The sequence below is a fragment of the Montipora foliosa genome, chromosome 8 (genome assembly GCF_036669935.1).
Source record: "Montipora foliosa isolate CH-2021 chromosome 8, ASM3666993v2, whole genome shotgun sequence".
Lineage (NCBI taxonomy): Eukaryota > Metazoa > Cnidaria > Anthozoa > Scleractinia > Acroporidae > Montipora > Montipora foliosa.
This window is the reverse complement of record NC_090876.1, coordinates 22,937,276-22,956,910: the sequence shown is the minus strand read 5'-3', so window position 1 is coordinate 22,956,910 and position 19,635 is coordinate 22,937,276. Positions and strand designations below refer to the sequence as shown.

Here is a 19,635-nt window from a genome sequence, read left to right as displayed (position 1 = left end):
GCAGAGACGTGAAACTCTCCCTTTAACTTACGATACTAACGCATTGTCTATAAAGCAGTGAAGAGGTGATTTGCTTTTGCCAGCAGCACAGAAGGTTATGAGTGGATTGGCTTCCATGCAGCATTTGTTCGGCAATATTGGTCTCCTTTCATGCAGTGAAAGGTAGAAGTACTGCGCCCTGATAATGGCTGTTTTTATTCTAGAGACGCATAATGCGTGTCGACAACTTTGGGCAATTTAAATTTAATACGTCTTTTAGTTCGTCATGTATAAAGGTGTGTAAAGACGGGCGAGAGACACGTTATACGTCTGGACGAACTAAATCGTTAAGTGCTTCTTAATTCAAAGACGCACCAAACGATTTACATCGTCTAGACGAATAATGAGTCTCTTGCCTGTCTTTATACAGGACGAATTAAATGATGAACTAAAACTGACCCATTAAAATGAATTGTCCAAGGTCGCCCAGACGCACTTTGCGCCTCTAGTATAAAACGGCCATTAGCAGAATAACCTTGGGAACTTAACATTTTTTACGGTCAAAGAGAACGCGACGTTGGCAAACTCTGAGCGAACTCAAGGAGGCTACAGAAGAGAAAACTCTCCTTAGTGTTGTGTTTTCTCCGTCTTTGGAGATACATGTAGAACTTCTCGGACACAAAGAATGGAATAATGATTGTTTTAATACAGCTCGTCATAGCATATGAAATATCTCGAACACCGCCATCTAAATCAATGTTGCATCGGCAGTAAGGATGACAGTACTGAATTCGTGGCAAGTTAAGGTGGCCGAACGCAGTTTTCGCGAGCGGTCTTGCTAACGCAATGCAGCGCGCGGGAGGGGATTGCAAAAAAAATAAACATGGCTTCAATACAGCAATCATTTTATTTGCTCAATGCTTCCGCTTTCTGTAAGTGTTTTGATGGAGTGGGTATTCCGGCTTCTATTAGGAAATGGACCATGTACGAATCGACGAAAAAAAGTGATCAAGAGAGTCAGGAATTCATCAATCGATATCAAATGGAGCCTCTATCTCCTATACTTTGCCCAGGAGTCAATCATCTCCCGAGTATAATATCGTAGATATTTCTTGTTCTTTGGCCATTTAAGTTTGATAAAAAACAACACACAAACAGCGGTAACAAAAATAGTAAAACGCATTCGAAACGTAAAGATATAAATATATGCCTTACTTTGTTTCTTACCGCGGTTTTTGAGTTGTTTTTTTATCTCCCGAGCAGATTTATCTATAGAACGCCTCCTTTGGGAGATTCATCATGCCCATTGTTGTAAAAGCCAGTCAAGACAAACAAAGCTATTTCGGCGTCAAGGAAAGTATATGTTACTTTTCGAGGGGTAAACTTGTTCCTATAAATAAATTTACTCGGGAAAGGGCCGACTCCAGGAATTAGTGGAGATAGAGGCTCTCCTTGATGAGTTCCTGGGAGAGTTTATTTTCCGACAGAAAAGCATTGCAGGCAGACAAGCAATGCGACATGTGATGACTGCATCAAAGAGGGAGTAAGAACTGATTGTCATTTTAGAAGTAAGTACTTGCGACAAAAGACCCTTTTGAATAACATTTTCATTCGAGGACCACAACCAGCCTTATACCGTTAATTAGTATCAAAGGCGAAAGCAAGAATGGCGGGGTCTGCGGACGAGAATTCATAACTCTTTAAAAAGGGCCTTGGACGCCTCATAAAAACGTTGACCAAAAAGGACTCGGAAAAAAAAACAATAAACCAATAAACCAAAAAAACAATGAATTAAACCTTACCGTGTTTGAACAATTGCTTTGACCTAAATGGAGTAGATCGTCAACGCTCTGTTATTTAGTGGTAAGGAATTCGTGTGTGGCAAGGGATATTATATCGTGTAAATGTCAGGAGGTGTCCGTGGTCTTTCATGTTGAGGAATTATGCATGACCACCCGAGGAGCTGGTATCGGACATGTGAACAAAACTCCAAGGGATGTCCTATCTTTTTTTTTTTTTTTTCAGAGGGCAACAATGCTACTCGTGCTTGCACCGGTCATTGGTACCTTTCAGGGTGGTAACTTCAATAGTTCAACTCACTTTTTATCAACTCAGTTTTTTCTCATTTATCTCTGAATGCTATGACTGGTATCACTACAATTTATCTTTTTTTATTTTAGTGCACCTATTGCGAAAGTACGAAAACGTGTATGAAATTTGATCTGGTGAAAGATATTTTACACAACAAATGTCCTGCACGTAGGAGGCCAACGTCCACAACTCGGAGAGACCAAAAACCAGAGGACGACCTCCTAAGCATTACCACCCCCTTCTCCAGAAGGAATAGGAGTTGGAAACTCTCGTTCGAACGATTCTACCGAAATCCATCGCCGACGCTCTCCACCCGAAAGGGTCCAGACTCGCACACTTGTATGGCTTGCCGAAGACACATAAAGAACAGTTGGCCGTGCGGCCAATACTCTCTGCTACTAACACCTACAATTATTTGTTAGCGAAATGGAAATGGCTTGATGACAAGTTGAAACCCCTGTCGGCCAAAGTTTAGCTTCCTATGACGTCTCCTCATTATTTACAAATTTACCCTTGGAGGAAAAAGCCCTTGTCCAAGATTGATTCAACGAGACACACAGCTGAAACCTCGCTAAAACGGATTTAATCGACCTCCTCCGAGCAGCTACAAAAAAAAAACTTTTCCAATTTGACGGTGCTTTATACGAACGGACGCATGGAGTCAGTATGGGCTCTCCCTTTGGCCCGTTGCTGGCTAACGTCTTCATGTGCTCGATTGAGGAAAACCTCGAACAACATGGTCAATTTCCGCGGCATTACCGGAGGTACGTCGATGACACCCTGACCGTAATGCCTGATAGGACGACCGCTGGCCAATTTCTGGATACCTTTAACTGTAGCCATCCTTCCCTCAAGTTTACCATGGGAATCGAACGGGAAGGATCCCTTCCCTTTTTAGGAACTGAATTACTTAACCGTGCACAAAAGATTGAGAGAAAGATGTACATCAAAAGCACCAACACTGGTCTCCTTCTGCATTTCCAGAGTCACGTTGACATTAAGTACAAGCTCAGCCTAGTTAACACCATGTTGGATCGCGCTTATCGATTATCTTCTAATTGGTTATTCTTCTCGGAGGAATATTATGTAACCACCTTAGGGGGGGTTTTCCATAACTTGAAATACCCAAAGCCACTGGTTGAAACTACAATCAAGCGGTTCGCTGAGAGAAGGATTTCATCTCAGGAGCCCTGTCCATCACCAGATGTACCATCGGAAACTATGAGAGTAGTATTACCCTTTACGGACCAGTCTTCAGCTAATTATGTTAAACAACAACTGAACAATCTAAGCTCCAAGGTTAACGTCACTGTCCAACCAGTGTTTGTGAGCCCTAAGCTCCAGCAACAACTTAAGCTACATGAGTTGAAGCGCCCTATTGTCAACCAGCAATGTCTCGTCTATGAATTTAAATGTAACCTGTGTGATGCAGGGTATGTCAGTTATATACGTGGTCACTTACACGAGCGCATAGAAGGGCACACTAGAAAGTCATCTTCGATTTACAAACACTAAAACGTCCAACACAATAGTGAAATGCCTGAACGCTTCGTTGAGCAATTTCACATCATCACGAAATGTAGCGCAAATTTGATTGCCTCGTTAAAGAAATGCGATACATTTGCATGCGTAAACCAACATTGAACATGCAAACCGATCCATCCGCGCCAAGGTGTTTGTTTAGGCCGTTTATTGTAATTTACGCTTTTCTTGTACCTTTCCTTATTTGCATGCTATTTAACTAGTCTCTTGATAATGGAGTCATGATGACCCCGAAACGTCGAGCAGCAATAAATCTTTCCTGGTTTTTTATATCCAGTTGTTTTTGCTGGTCAATGTTCGAAGCATTGCCTTAATTATGTGTTTTTTTCCTTCCTTTTTTGCGAAGGTAGAAGTCCTCGACTTTTAAGAGGAGTTGGAAGACCCATGACCTCAAGAGCTGCTCGTCGTATTCAGAGTGCTACTGCTATAAAGGCATCTGGTGGCATTGTTCCAAAAAAGAGCTTCAATCTCCTCGCGTGCTCAGTCCACAGCCGGCAGACGAGAATACTGGAATATATACTAGAATTAATGAGTCAGTGGGTGGATCATCGGACCATCGTGTGGGACGTCGCTGGACCAAACTGAGAACAACTAAGGGCAAAACCTATAGGATAAGGACCATGTTATTGATAACAATTTTTCTCCAGTGGACGTTTACAAACCCACTCGGCTGTTCGAAAAGAGAAGGGGAATAAAGCCCCAGTTTTACATCCCGGTTTGGTTTTGAGCGGAGACTAATCGATGATTGCAAACTGTTCAGAAAAAATAGCATGCTTAAGGTGTACTATAAGGCATTTTGATTAGCCCAGAAAGCTCCCTGGGGCATGACAACTAAAGCGTACTTGATGTCACTTTTTTTGCAATGTTTCGGATGATAACGTTGTTTGAGGCTTCGTGTTGTTTGCGTGGCTGTTTAATCAGATAAAACGTGCTGGCATCAAATCAAGAGATAATCAACGTATTAGCAGTTAGTTAATTGTTGTCAAGAGCTACAGGCCCCGCCTTTTGTTGTTTGAATTAACTTCAATTTGATAAGCTAAGATTGATGTAACCTCCTTGATTAATCCTTTTTTCATGATCATACCAATTGTCAGAGCAGTTTACCTTCAACGCTGTGAAGTGCGAACAAGTTAATAAAATAGTCACATCAATGGCGAGTGGTAAAGCCCTTATGATTGATAAAATTCAAAACCGTGTGATCAAAGATTGTTTACTATAATAATAATAATAATAATAATAATAATAATAATAATTTATTACTTATATTGCGCCTTTTCTATACAATATTCGAAAGAGTGTATAACTTAATAACTAAACTTACACCTGACAGTTTATTATAAATCGTACAAGTCTTTCAATAAAGCTTACAAACTATTTACATTAAAAATCTAACTTAAAATAAAACAACTGTAGAAAGAACTTCTAAAATATTAATGGATAAAAGAAAATTACTCAGATAACTGAAATGATTCCTTGTATAAAAATGTTTTAATTACAGTCTTAAAAGATTCTAAGTTCCTTGCTTCCCGTGCAAACCTAGGTAACTTGTTCCATAAAAGAGGAGCAGCCATCTGAAATGCTCTGTCACCCATTGTTTTCTTTGTTTTCGCAATTGGTCTTTTAAGCAAGGGACCATTGTCATTACGTCTTAAGCTATAGCACGAAGGCTGTTGAATGCTAATTAGGTCTGAAAGGTACTTAGGCGCATAACCGTGCAAAATTGTATACGTTATCAGAGGTATCTTATAATGTACTCTGGCGCGCACTGGTAACCAATGTAATTCTGCGAGCAGAGGTGTTATGTGACGATACTTGGGCGCGCGATAAATAAGTCTTGCACTTGCATTCATAACACGTTGCAGTTTCCTAGTTTGATACTCCGGAATTCCATATAAAAGACTATTACAATAGTCCAATCTACTACTAATAAAAGCATGTACTAGTTTTTCAGTTGATTCTCTGGATAGATATTTCCTAATATGACGTATGTTGTACAAGTAATAGAAAGCGCTGCTGCATTTCTTTGTAATATGAGTTCCCATATCTAGATGCGTATCAAACCATGTGCCTAGATTGCGCGCAGAGACTACAGGAAAGACTTCAGCCTGTCCAACCTTGATTCTTTGGATTAAAACTTTTGAGAGCTGCTGGTGAGTACCTATAATCAGGAATTCAGTCTTGTCATCAGTGAGCATAAGCTGATCCTCTCTCATCCATGCTCGGACATCACAGATGCACTTCTGCGTGGCAGATAAAGCTTCAACTTCACTAAAAGTGTCAGATGGCTTAAATGACAAATACAACTGTGTGTCGTCCTCATATGTGTGAACGGAGGGCAGATGGTGTTTTAATATCTGAAAGAGCTAACTCACGTAGGTGGTAAACAAAAGTGGGCCCAGGCATGACCCTTAGGGTACTCCACACATCAAATCAAATGGCTTTGAGAGAGTCCCGTTAATCGACACCTGCAGCGACCTGCCCTCAAAGTAACTCTCAAACCAAGAAAGTACTTTCCCGCGCAACCCAACTGTTGACCTCAATCGATCTAGAAGGACCTCTTGTTCGACGGTGTCGAATGCAGAGCTTAAGTCGAGAAGCACCAACAACGTAACTTGACCTTTATCCATCGCCATTAGGAGATCGTTCTTCACCTTAAGTAGTGTGGTCTCAGTGCTATGATGTTGGCGGTAAGCACACAAACCATGGATTCGCATGTGCTCCTGTAACTGTACAGCGACCGCCTTCTCTGCAAGTTTGGACGTTAACGTCTATTAGTAACGCTACCTTTGCGTTTGACACCTTCCCTTTGGCCTGGAAAACAGCTGAAGTGACCCCGATACCCAAGGTTGGAGACCACGACATTACAAACAATAATAGACCGATTTCACAACTCCCTTTCCTTTCTAAAGTCTGTGAGCGTGTTGCTCACAATCAGTTTATGTCATATCTACTCTCGAGAGGCCGTTTATCATCCAAACAAAGCGGAAATAAACAGTGGCATTCAACGGAAACATCTGTCATTCAAACAACTGACGGAATCCTAAATGCCATTGACACAAAGAAACTAACTGCAGTTGTCTTTCTTGATCTAAGCAAAGCTTTCGACAGTATTGACCATCAAATACTACTTGCTAAGTTACAGGACATTGGTGCGTCCAGACCTGCGATAGAATGGTTCGGAAGTTATTTAACCTCACGATACCAATTTGAGCGAATAAATACAACACTGTCAACCAAACTACCTGTTAGCTTTGGCGTTCCACAAGGGATGCTACTGGAATGACAGTTACCATGTTTCACATTCGCGCTATTTCATCTTTCAGCAACTTGCACTTCTCAACCTTTTCAAGTTAATTATCCCTTACTCGTACTTCCCCTGGTATGGCTACATCAATGATCTATGTCTCTCCATTCTTTTTTTCAACAAGTACAATGTCTGATCTACGAGCTTCGATGAAATTACACTGAATTGTGCAATCCCACAAAATCTTCATATTCATTATTCTCATAAGCCGTGTTCACACTCAACGTTGATTATGATCAACTGAAGTATAATTCAGGCTATTATACTCCATTCAATTTTATTCAATTATGGTTCTGTTCACATTTGCGAAAATTCAAATACAATAGGCATGGTAACCTCGCAGTGTGAGACAAAATGGCGCCGTATCGCGCCGATGCCACGATTATCATCACCATCATGTGCTTGAGGCGAGAAGAGAACCAAGGATAGCTTCCGACAATAGAAGAAGACAAATCCAAATCTTCGCTTTATAAAGCGATTAGAAGTTTTGTCTGTTCATACCACCACATGCTCGCTATTCTGTTCAATTACGCATTGTAATTACTTCAAACAACCCCTTTGAGGTTGTTTGAAGTAATTATAATCCAGTTATAATCAGGGACTGCAGTTAGTTGATGTGAACCCATTTCATATTTAATTCGGTTATAATTCGATCATAATCGAGGCCTAATGTGAACACGGCTACAGTCTCCTTCGCAGCCGTTATTGGGGCGTGGCGTCACGCGACTCTCGCCCCACCACCGATTTAAATAAAAATGGAAGAAAAAGGCATATATGCGATAAGGGATTTTTTTCCGTGACACGCATAAATAGGGAAAAGATGTAAATTAATATGTAAATTGGTAGATATTGTATAGGGAAAAGCAATCTCAATTAATCATTTGCTCAACCGAGCGCGCAAGGTGGTATCGGTATTGTTCATTAAGTTCGCGAAGTGTTCTGGGTAACTAGCGATTGAAGGTGAGTAATTTTCGAATATTTACAGCGATTCCTTTTACTTTGAAAATCAAAGTTTACAGTATCTGATAGAAAACCATATTGCCTGGGTTGGAAATCGATTTTTCACGTACAAATCATAAACAGGGGAGACAATTTGTCAGACACAAATGAAATCATAAACAGGGCGACAGACTCGGCCGCAAACTGCTGGATACAACCTCTGAAAGCAAAAGCATAGTCTCAGTATTAACATTTTCAAACAATCTTTGATCAGTTTTACAACAGTTACCAGCAGATAGTAATAATCATCGATCCGAATATAATAAGCGAGTTTCGTTACCATTTTATGGTATTTCAAGTTACCGTGGAAAGAACCACATGGATAAAAAAGATGACGACGAAAGTTGACGACGAAATGTTACCTTCTTGCCATTGAACATTCCTGTTCCTGTTTTACTACCATATTTTCAAGGAATTTTCCAAAATTATGTTAATTGATTTTCAGTTGATAGCGTATCAAATACAAGTTGATGGAAATTTAAAATAAATCCCTTTTGTTGTTGCCCATCCTTTGCTTGCATCTTTCACTTTCATTTACCTACCTAATTACCTGTAAAATAATATGAAGACATCACAATGTGCAGCACATATTAGCTGCGGTTACACTAGCCATTTTGCCCTTGGGTAAGTGGCTTTTTCCTACGGGGAAGCAATTTTTTATGTGTAACCGATCTGCCCAAATTTCCATGGATACGTCAAAAAGAATAAAAGAATTGCCCATGACAGTTCCATATGTAAGTCTTATGGTTAGCAAAACCCCAAAGCGGCTCAACCAATCACAAGATTGCCGAACGCGAGGAAAATACATGCTGTGATCAACTGTGTAAACAACTGCGGACGTGGAAATACCCAAGCACGCCTTTTCTGGCCAGCAGCAAGTCGACGTCTAAATTATAAATTGGAGAGTTGCAAGGACTAGAGAAAGCGTAACTGAAGTCGTCGTCTTTGTTGTCTTCTTAAAATGAAGCGATGAATCGCTGAACTTAATTGAGGTGGACAGTTTAAGAGAAGCGCCGACGTGACAATTACCGAAAATAAGCCAAAGAAAAGTTTGTCGTTCAGATGTAGATCTTCGATGTTTACATGCAGATCTTTGATGTTTATTTTTTTTTTAGATCCTTAATTTTAATGTATTTTGTATTGTAATTAGTTTTCAAAAACCATTTAGAGGAAAAACTAATAAATCTCATCTTGCCTTATCTTAAAGGTAAGTTTCCCCTTGGGTAATTTACAAGTGTGTAACCGCAAATGGGGAGTCGATCATAACCCAGGGTAAACCCAACCCAAGCCGTAACCCCAAGGTTCCCCATGGGCAAGAGGTCTAGTGTACCCGCACCTATTAATTGGAAAACACCTCAACTGCCATCCATATTATCTTAGGCGGGGGTAGATGTAGTGAAAATTATAACAATAATAATAATAATAATAATAATAATAATAATAATAATAATAATAATAATAATAATAATAATGATAACAATAATAATGGAAACTTTATTTTTCTTCGAATACAGTTGTAAATCTCTCTACGTATAGGCAATTAACAACTGGCTACTTGAAATTGAGTGATATACTTGTATACTGTATTTACAAATGAATTTAAAAAAACAAACAAACAAATTACAGTTTTATTAAGTCTGGGCTATCCCAAGTCTTATTTCTACGACAGAAGATAAAATACGTCGCTCTAATGGTTAGACTTTTTTTTATTATATAGTGTTGTTGCGTTTTGTCAATGCCAATGTCATTCGTCATTTCTAAGAACGTAGAGCATTCGTTGAAGAGAACACCAAGGGAGCTCATGGAAAGGTTTACAAATTTAACACATCTGTAGTTACTTCTCATGTCTTTGACCACGTTCATGTATTTTTCTTTTTTGCTTACTGCATTGTTTTTAAGGTTAGATTCGAAACCAACCGTTAGTTCTAGAATATATAGGCACTTGGACTGTATTAGGAAGAGAAGATCTGGACGATAATTGTCACCAGTTATAATAGAAGGACTCCGAAAGCCATTGACATCAGCATAGAGTGAACAGCGATCATTAATTACAGGTTGAAGTGAATTGGCGATGAAGTTGAGAATTGAGTCGTGTCTGCAGGTGAAGCGATCAAGGTAATGTTGACAACCAGCGACAATATGGAGGAGTGACTCAGGGTTAAGGCAAAAGGAGCAATCAGGACTTTGTGATAATCCCCATCTTGTCATATTCGTACGTGTAGGAAGGGAGTTGTTGATGTAGCGAATGGTAAAATTGTAGATGTTCTTGGGTAGATGAGACTAAGCAGACGACCAAATAGAATTCACAGGTGACAATGAGTGCTTGATAACATTTGTAAAAAAGAAACCTTGAGATGTTAAGTGGTGTTGCAGTTTGTCTTCTTGATTAGAACAGAAGGCTTAAGAACTTCCTTGGTGGATTTGAAGACATCGTCTTGAATATTCGTGTGACTCAGTTCTTGATAACTTCCAGAGATCTTTTAGGGAATCATTACGTGACTCTTTTAAGGAACTGCGGAGAACTGTTTTGCACTGAGTGAATTTAACTGAAGGAGGACAAATATTAAAGGCCAATTGTTTGCGTTCTAGAAAAACATTACTCAGTGTACCAGATATCGGGATTTCAAGCCATTTTCGAATATAGCCGTTCATTATAGAATCAAGATTTGCTATTATCCAGGTTTTTGATATGTCAGCTACAGTAAAATGCCAGGACAGTTTAGATAGGACATAGCGGCTGTACAGCAGAAGTTTGTTTTTGGGATGCAGTTGTTTCTCATCAATGTCACACATCAAGTCTTGTACAAGAGAGGACAATTCTGGCATGTGTTGGTTGTTAGACATGTTGAAGTCAAAGTAGCGTCCTAAGTAATGATAATGATAATGATAATGATAATGATAATGATAATAATAATAATAATAATAATAATGCCCCCGAGACCGTTCTAGAGAGTGACAAGGTTAAAATTCTTTGGGATTTCACCACCCAGACAGATCGGAAAATGTTGCATAACAGGCCTGAAATTGTTGTGATTGACAAGAAAACAAACGAATGCCACATTGTTGACGTCGCTTGCCCTGTTGATAGCAGGATATGCCTAAACGAACGTGAGAAAGAGAAGACCCGGCCTTTGAGATAAAGAAGAGCCTTTAGCGATTACGTAAGGTTAGAATCACTCCTAATATAGTTGGGAATTCTCCGAAGAACCCTGGAACGCTAAGGTGGTGTGTCACTACCTGCTGATAGGGGACACTCCATTGGCAACTACTGTGATATATATAGCCTAATAATAATAATAATAATAATAATAATAATACAGTCAACTCTCTCTTAACGGACACCTCTATAAGACGTACACCTGGTGCTGGCCCCGGCCTTTACTTAGTCATTTTACTATAACCGAACTCTCTATAAGACGGACAACGGTCACTTTGAAATCATCAACGGACACTTGTGACGTGCTGAATGTGACCGCAAATTACGATTTAGGGAAGAATAATTCTTGTACGTGACTCTTTTTAACACCAGACGTTTAATTGACAGCTCTTATCTTGTCGCCGGAATACATACAATACAAGTTAAAATTAAATCAGTCATTGTCCCATTCAAAAAAGAACTTGTATTGTATTGTATTGTAATCTTAAACAGGTAGGTTTCGTTCAAGTAAATGACTTAAAACAAACTTTAAACAGCCGCGTATTCACTGTGCACAGGTTCAGCATTATTATCTCAAAATTCCTGGGGTCATGTTACGTCGACTCTCTTAGACGGACAGCTGAGGCCGGTCCAGATGGTGTCCGTCTTAGAAAGAGTTGACTGTAATACAGTGGAACCTCGATTTAACGAAGTCGCTGGGGACCGCCTAACTTTGTTCGTTAAATCGAGCGTTCGTTATATCGAAAACCTCTATATAACGAAGTTGAAGGGAAACGACCAAAATGTTCGTTATATCGAGGTCATAGTTAATGATTGATTTGTAACACAGGTGACTTCTGTCACGCAATTCAACGCATTTTTTCAGTGTCACCCAGAAGTGCCGCGTTCTGAGATGCAATTCATTAATTAAGCATGGTGGCTTTCAGTAGCAATTATTTTCACTTTTTGAGCTTTTGGACCTTTTGTTTACAAAAGAACGACACTTTCTGAGTAGCGATTTAAAAATGTTACAACATGGAAGTTATACAGAAAGTTGTCCATGTAAACAAGGAAACGGGCTTTAGTGTTATTATGTTGCACTACCCACCATTTCCGGATTTCAAAGATTTAATGTTTTTGCTTTAATGTCTGTAAGTTAATTAATGTCGAAATACTATAGTGCCAATGTCTATGACATATAATAAGCCGTTGACTGAAAGATTGCTGTCTCTTTACCATAAGGATTAAAGTGCACTTAACCCCAAAATATTTTTTTCGCTAAAATGAATCTTTGCAACTGCTCGAAACGCATTGCGGCCATTTTTTCATTTTTCTAACAAATCCTGGCATTTTATAGGCTTCGAAAGTTGCGAAAATCCAAGCATCTTTTGTTCACGACCGAGTCAGAAGGGGAGTGGGTCTATTCCTGATTTGACGTCACAAACTGATTTACAAATATGCATGCAAAGTAGATTTTGACGTCAAATCAGGAATAGACCCACTCCCCTTCTGACTCGGTCGTGAACAAAAGATGCTTGGATTTTCGCAACTTTCGAAGCCTATAAAATGCCAGGATTTGTAAGAAAAATGAAAAAATGGCCGCAATGCGTTTCGAACAGTTGCAAAGATTCATTTTAGCAAAAAAAATATTTTGGGGTTAGGTGCACTTTAAAGGATTAGTTGACTGTTGATCTGTTCAGCGTTTATCTTCTGTCGCGTGTTGACATTGTAATTCGTTATATCGAGGTAGATTTTACGTTTGGGCTTCCGGATTATGTTCGTTATATCGAAGAATTCTCTATATCGAGGCTCGTTATATCGAGGTTCTATCCCATCTTTGCCCGGGACATAGAATATCGTTCGTTATATCGAAATAGAGGTTCGTTAAATCGAGGTTCCACTGTAATAATAATAATAATAATAATAATAATAACAATAATAATAATAATAATAAAAAATATTGATGATAATGATGATAATGATGATGATGATGATTATTATTAAACACTAATTTCTCTCTACGATCCACGAAAACGATGTACGTACCAATGGCTGCTAAGTCGAGTTAATCAGGAAAACCCAACTGAATTGATTGATTGGTTTTCCGGTATTATTTCACTATTTGTCATTATTTGTCATTACATGTCAGTCGCTTGATTGACTCGCGCAATTTTGGTTGCTCTTTGAAAGAGTTTATTCCGAACTACACCCGAAATCATGTGATTACAAGTATCATGCCCCAAAACCCACTGGACATAGCGTGGGATTTAACTTTTACTCAGTCTTTCATTTTTATTAAACTTAACTTCCCCCGCACCTCGGGAGAACTGAGAGATTTAGCATCAGGTTTACGTGAAACACGGACGGCAAAAGTGACCACGTGACCATGATTTTCCCGCCATTTTCTACGTTTGTCGGCTGCTGCTTGCCGTTTGTAGGTGAAAGTAGGCATTTTCGCGTTTGCCGTATACGTGAAATTTTCTTCTTGTTTTCTTCTATGTAAGAAGTTATTTGCGGAGAAAAAAATACCCCTAAACCATTTTCCGGTATGCCTAAAGAGGAAAAAGTAGGTTTCATGGTTATAAATAGTTTATAACAAACTCAGTCTTTGTGGCAATTTTTTCATGAATTCACGTTGACTTTCTGTTGACTGACAAAACAGCTTCATCGAAAATCTCAAAATTTGACGGGTAAGGATTTTCATTTTACATAGCGTCTTTTTCTACAAACAATGTTTAAAACGACTCCGAGTTTTGTTTTTGCCTTTAGTAACTAAATACTCGAGTTGCCCTGGGGTACGCGAAGTTAAAGTCTGAACATCTATTTTACGTGAAACGTGAAACGGCAAGCGACGTTTGCTGTTTCACATAAACGTGATACTAAATCTTTCTATTGTGTCTATATTTGCAGCGCTCACGGAATCAGGAAAAGTACCCGGGCGGAAACGGAAACAAACGTTACAACTTTAGATTTAACAAACTTGTTCTATCCTTTCCTGACTGAAATACTGTTTTTTGAGGAATTAAACTATCTTTAAGAAATTTTTGAGCGCTCGTTTGCTGCAGCGTGGACCCTATCTCAGGTTTTCTCAAGTTTTCTTAAGTTTCTCTCATGTTTCAAGCGTGGTCAATTTAAATGAGATCAGGGGCACCCAACGAGAATATAGTTCAAAACCAATTAAACATGGCATTGTTAAACGTATTTTAGTATTTAAACGGTAGATGTAGGCATATTTTTATCCCCTAGAAATTTTTCATCTGTTCGGATTTCCTAGCTGAAAGTCTAGTGATCCGAAAATTATAGGGATCAAAACTTACCTTTTCGAAAATTTCAGCCAGGAAAAGGCTCCCGAAAATTCTAGGTGGCCTTTTTTAGGGTAAATATCCGTTTAAAATGGGTAATTATACCATTTTGTAGATGTTTGAAAATCCTAGGAGAGGCAGGCAAGCAAGAAATTTTACAACAGATGTTCCGAAAATTCTAGTTCTCAAATCGTCTTCCGAACAGATATTTTCCCGAAAATTGCCGTTGGGTGCTCCTGTGAGATTCGGCCTTGTATGAAAGCAGTCTTAGAACTTTGACTGGCGAAATAAACCGGATGATTGCTTTGTGAAGAGAATTTTCGAAGAACAAATGTTTAGTCCAAAACAAATACCGTAAACTCCAACATAAACACGACAGACACTTTGAGCCACGTTGAGTGCTTGAGGGAACGGCGGCGATGCGTCATATCCAATGTTGTTGAAAGTCGATCTGTGGATGTGTACGTCTCCCTTGCTGGTTCGAATTAATTATTCTTTCGTTTAACATTGGTAATCAAAGAAAAGTGAATTAAATCTGAAATCCGCGTTTGTGCGATCGCTTTCAAATCACAAGTGCCACTTCCAGGCCGGCTCATTAAACTGGTGTATTTTGAAGGTATGAGAAAATGTGGGTACTTCTGGGTACTTCTCCACCAAAATATCGTTTCACCACCGATCTGCATGAGTGAATTCCATATTTGGAAAAACTCTAATCCCTAACTGTATAAATAGCTTTTTTCATGACCTGTCTTAGGGTCACTGATCACATTGTGAAACAACGCATTTTGAATTATCAAAATATGAGTAGTCTTCCCAGAGTCTTGATGAATAAATACCAGAAATTAGATACAAAGTACCGAAGCATTGACTGGCACAAATCACTCGATCGCCATTGTAATCGACAAAACCTACGAAATAATCAAGAAGAAGATCGTGTATTTCATCTTTTAATATTCCCGTTGGAACGAGGTGCCGAAAAGACGTCTGGGATACTATTCATTTCTCCTATGTGAACCTCCTCGTGCGAGCAAAAGTTTCAACTTTTCATGTCTGAGCTTGATGATGCCATTTGTATGTTCCTCCCTCAGAAGACCATAAAGAAACATCCTACTGATCGCCCTTGGATAACTAGTAGGATCAAATTGTGGATCGGTAAACGCCAATCCACATTTTCTAGACACGGAAAGGACTCAAATGCCTATCGTCATTGGAGAAACAAAGCTCAATTTGCAATAAAAACAGCAACTGTAATATGTCACGCATTACTTCGAGCATTAGTGAAGTTGAGGTTTTAAAACCTTTGCAAAAACCGTGGACGATAAGTCTTGCACAGCGTTGGATCAGAGAAGATCGTGATCAGTCAAAATTGATTTAAAACATTTATTTAGTCAAGTAGACTACTGCACGACTGATATTCGCGAGGTTTATCAGTCGTGCGCTAGTCTACTTGACTTTCATACAAAATTTTCAAGCATCAGTTAAAATAACATGGCGACAAAAACGCCGAGGAAAAATTCCAGGCCGGCAAAAGAATGGCACATTTATTTCCGAATCATCATGAAACTTCAAAGAGAAGTGAGCGGGATGATGGAAAGGCTCTGGAAAAGGTAGCTGATCGAGTAGACTAGTGGCTGAAAGTTTGGAAAACTCGAGGACGAACCGTTGCGTAAATTTAATGGGGCTGTTTCTTTTTAGTGTTTTTATTACCCTACGAACTTAAGTTCAAAGTGAATGCATGTTTTTAAAGTTATTTTCCTTTACTTTCGTGAAAATTGAGCAGTATTTTCGTCCTCGTCCGCTTGAATAGTGCGGACCTGCGTGGAAACAATCAGCGATTGAAGTTCACAAAAAAACACACTCCAGAAGATGAGCATGACGGCAATGGAGAGATATTATACAAAACACCAACCAAATGAAGATGACCCCTGCTTAAAACTTCGTTGCTATGCTCGAGAAAGGTTTTTTTTTTTCGGTAAAAACCTTTCATCTCCTCAACGATCGTTCCTCTCTTGGGTTCCAGTCCTTGCCCGACCGATCATGCAAAAGCGTGACAAACGAACTTTTCCAAGAGCTTTGCAAAATCACATCGATTTTACTCGTTCAGATCATCGGTGACCCCTATTTTTTTAATCATGAATCACTTAATTTACTTACTATCTACAAAATATGATGAAATGAAAAAATTCTCACCGTAAGAAGTTATCTTTTTTTAACATTTTCTTCCCTCGTGCCATCGAATTCTAGTAGTGGTTGCAACGGATAGAGCTTACGAAAACGCTCGTCGAGGATGAACTCTACTGTTTACCACATCCCTAGCGGCATACAATTATCTAAAAATCTCACTCCTAAAAACCTATGCACGGAAACTTTCACTCTAACAGTTTATTTTTATGATTTACGATGGATGAGCAGATGAGCCTACATCTCGCTATTATGACCGATTTCTCGAAATTAAGGCATTTTTCCACTGCCATTTTCTCCGAAACAAAGTCGGTGACCCCCATTTTTTTTTCATTTTTGGAGTAAGTACCTTATGACCTAACTCTAGGCGAGAAATGAAGAAAATCTCACCGTGGGAAGATTTTGGCGCGAACGTCCTTAAATACCCGTAAAACGGAGCACTGATGGAGAGGGAGGAGTAAAATGAGCGCACCGTCGACCTCAGGTTTGTTAGTTGAATTACTGTCACGAGTTATCGACGTTAAATATGGTTGCTTTACTTTACTTTACATTTACAACCAGTCTCTAAGGGAGGGGTACATACCAGCTTTTCTGAAATCTTCTATTGTTACACCTATCCCTAAAGTGTCTCCCCCCGGGCTTATTGAACAAGATCTAGGGCCTATATCTCTTACTTGTACCATGGCAAAAATTATGGAGGGCCTTACCTGTTCCAGACACCTATCCCACCTATCGACCCCTGTCAGTTCTCCCGTAAGGGGCATTCTGCGACAGATGCCCTTCTATATATGCCTCAAGCGATCTACGAAGTAGTTGATGGTGGTGAGGCGTCGGCTCGGATATTCTTCGCAGACTTTTCTAAGGGGTTTGATTTGATTGATCACTCAATATTGATTCAGGAACTCGCTGATTTCGAAGTTCATCCTGTTCTTTTATCTTGAATTACATCATTTTTGACATACCGGAAGCAAGCAGTTAGAATCGGAAGTACCTTGTCTAATTGGCTGACACTAAAAGGAGGAGTACCCCAAGGAACTAAATTGGGAGTGATCCTCTTTACGGTGATGACAAACAGACTGCTCTCTGACTGGCGGCTGCGCATCAAATACGTCGATGATACCAGTGCTCTCGAAATAATTCCAAAGAAATCCCTAGCTTACTTAATGTGGTGGCTTCAGACATTCATAATTTTACCATTGCTCATAATATGAGACTTAATCCAACTAAGTGTAAAGAAATGCATATTAATTTCCTAAGCAACTCTAACTCGTTAATTCAGTTGTTTTACTGCAAGAGAGTTTTTAATAAACTATTGACTACGAATAATACATTTCAATACACAATATTCATAAATGGAGGACGCGTGACCATAGTTCGAACCGAGTACATGACAACGAGACAAGTGAGGCGAGGTCTTTAAATATCCACGCGATCGTAGACGTTTTCGCTCGGAATGAAATCTCTTCCTTGTTTTGAGCTAGGCTTCTTTTGTGAAAGGATTGGCAACTAGTGCATTGTTAAAAGGGGGTATCCCTATTGTGCCCAAGTACAAGGACAGATGGGTTGCACAGGTGCTCAGTGGTGCGATTTTGTTGTTTACACCAAAAAAGGAATGTCCATTGAAAGGACAAGATTCGATAAAGATTACTGGTTGAAGCTAATGCAGAAACCGCACTCATTTCTTTACACACTTCATTGGGTATGCTACAGCAGAATTTGCACCATCATGCCCTGCCACTGTAATCAAGTCATAGCATGTAAAAAAAATTGATTCATCCCACTCAGTCTCTCCTTAGATGATTAGCATTCACGAGATCAGTTATATCTGTACAAACACTTGGCAGCAGAGTAAAAAAATAAGAATCACTCTGTCATAGGTAATAGGCCATTTTCGAAATATTTAATATTCAGCTTGATATAGTGAGGCAGTGAGGACAAAAACAATAGAAACACTTTGGAATGAATGTGAAAAATATTTACATCTCATCCACTTTCCTTTGTCTTTGTCTTGAGAACCTCTCTCTCAAGCTGAATTTTAATATATCGAAAAATGCCTATTAACTGTTTTCACTATTAAGCAATAAAAATAAGCTCAATCACGACCGTAATACCAAGATCCAGTTTCACAATTATATTCTTCTTCTCTATCGGTACTCTGATATGACTGGGTCTTGAAGATTACAAAGAAAAGCACAAACGTTCTACATTTGATTAATAATTCCAAAGAACTCCAACGAGATTACGGTATCCCATATGTGAAAGTTCTTAATCTTATTTATAGCAAATTCCACGTGTATTCTAAGTCATGCAACTTCCTGGGTTTTTACCACTTCCTCAGGTTACAATTGCTTTGAGCTTCCAAGAAATAGTGGAATATTAAGAGAGACACCCAACGGTAATTCGTCACTGATGGTAAAACCTTTGTCTGCCATTAGTGGATCTCTATCGTCAAATGGAGAGTCAAAAATTCCACATCGTTCCACCATTTCTCTGTCGGAAATGCGTTCGGAGTACAATTGACTGACGAATGGCACCTGAAGGTGAAATGCCCAGTAGTCATTTTAAAGTGGTGTGATTTTTGTACTAGCTGAAGAGCACACTATTATTGAGAACCTGGGAACGAGGTTGAATCCGTACCTTGCTCAGTTCGCATTTTTGAGCACCAAAATAGAATTTTCTGGTCTATTGTTTCCTACCAAGAGAAAATGAGGGGACAGAGAGGGAGGCTCTCGGTCCAGCCCTTGGGATATGTCGTGTCCACGAAAGTTATTTTTAGACGAGCGAAAGTCTCTGTTCTAGCGGAAGTCTGTCTTCCGAGACGTCCGCGTGTATTTTGAAAAGACATGATGAATATAAATATTTATCAGCCTTCCACGTGCGCCTCCATTTTCTCATTTCACTAAGAACTTGAGAGCGAGGCAAGACTGCATGCGGACGTCTCGGAAGACAGATTTCCACTAGAACAAAGACTTCCGCTCGTCTAAAAATAACTTTCGTGGACATGACATATCCCGGCTAACGTCCTGAGCCTCCCTCTCTGTCCCCTCATTTTCTCTTGTTTCTACCGAAAGTCGTATATTTTTCGGTCTCCCATCCAAATA

The 19,635-nt window shown here is 39.4% G+C and overlaps 1 pseudogene; it reads left to right on the top strand.

The window, feature by feature from the left end:
- Positions 1-212: 212 nt before the first annotated feature.
- LOC137968391 (uncharacterized) lies at positions 213-3,754 on the top strand (annotated as a pseudogene).
- The last annotated feature ends 15,881 nt before the right edge of the window (positions 3,755-19,635 follow it).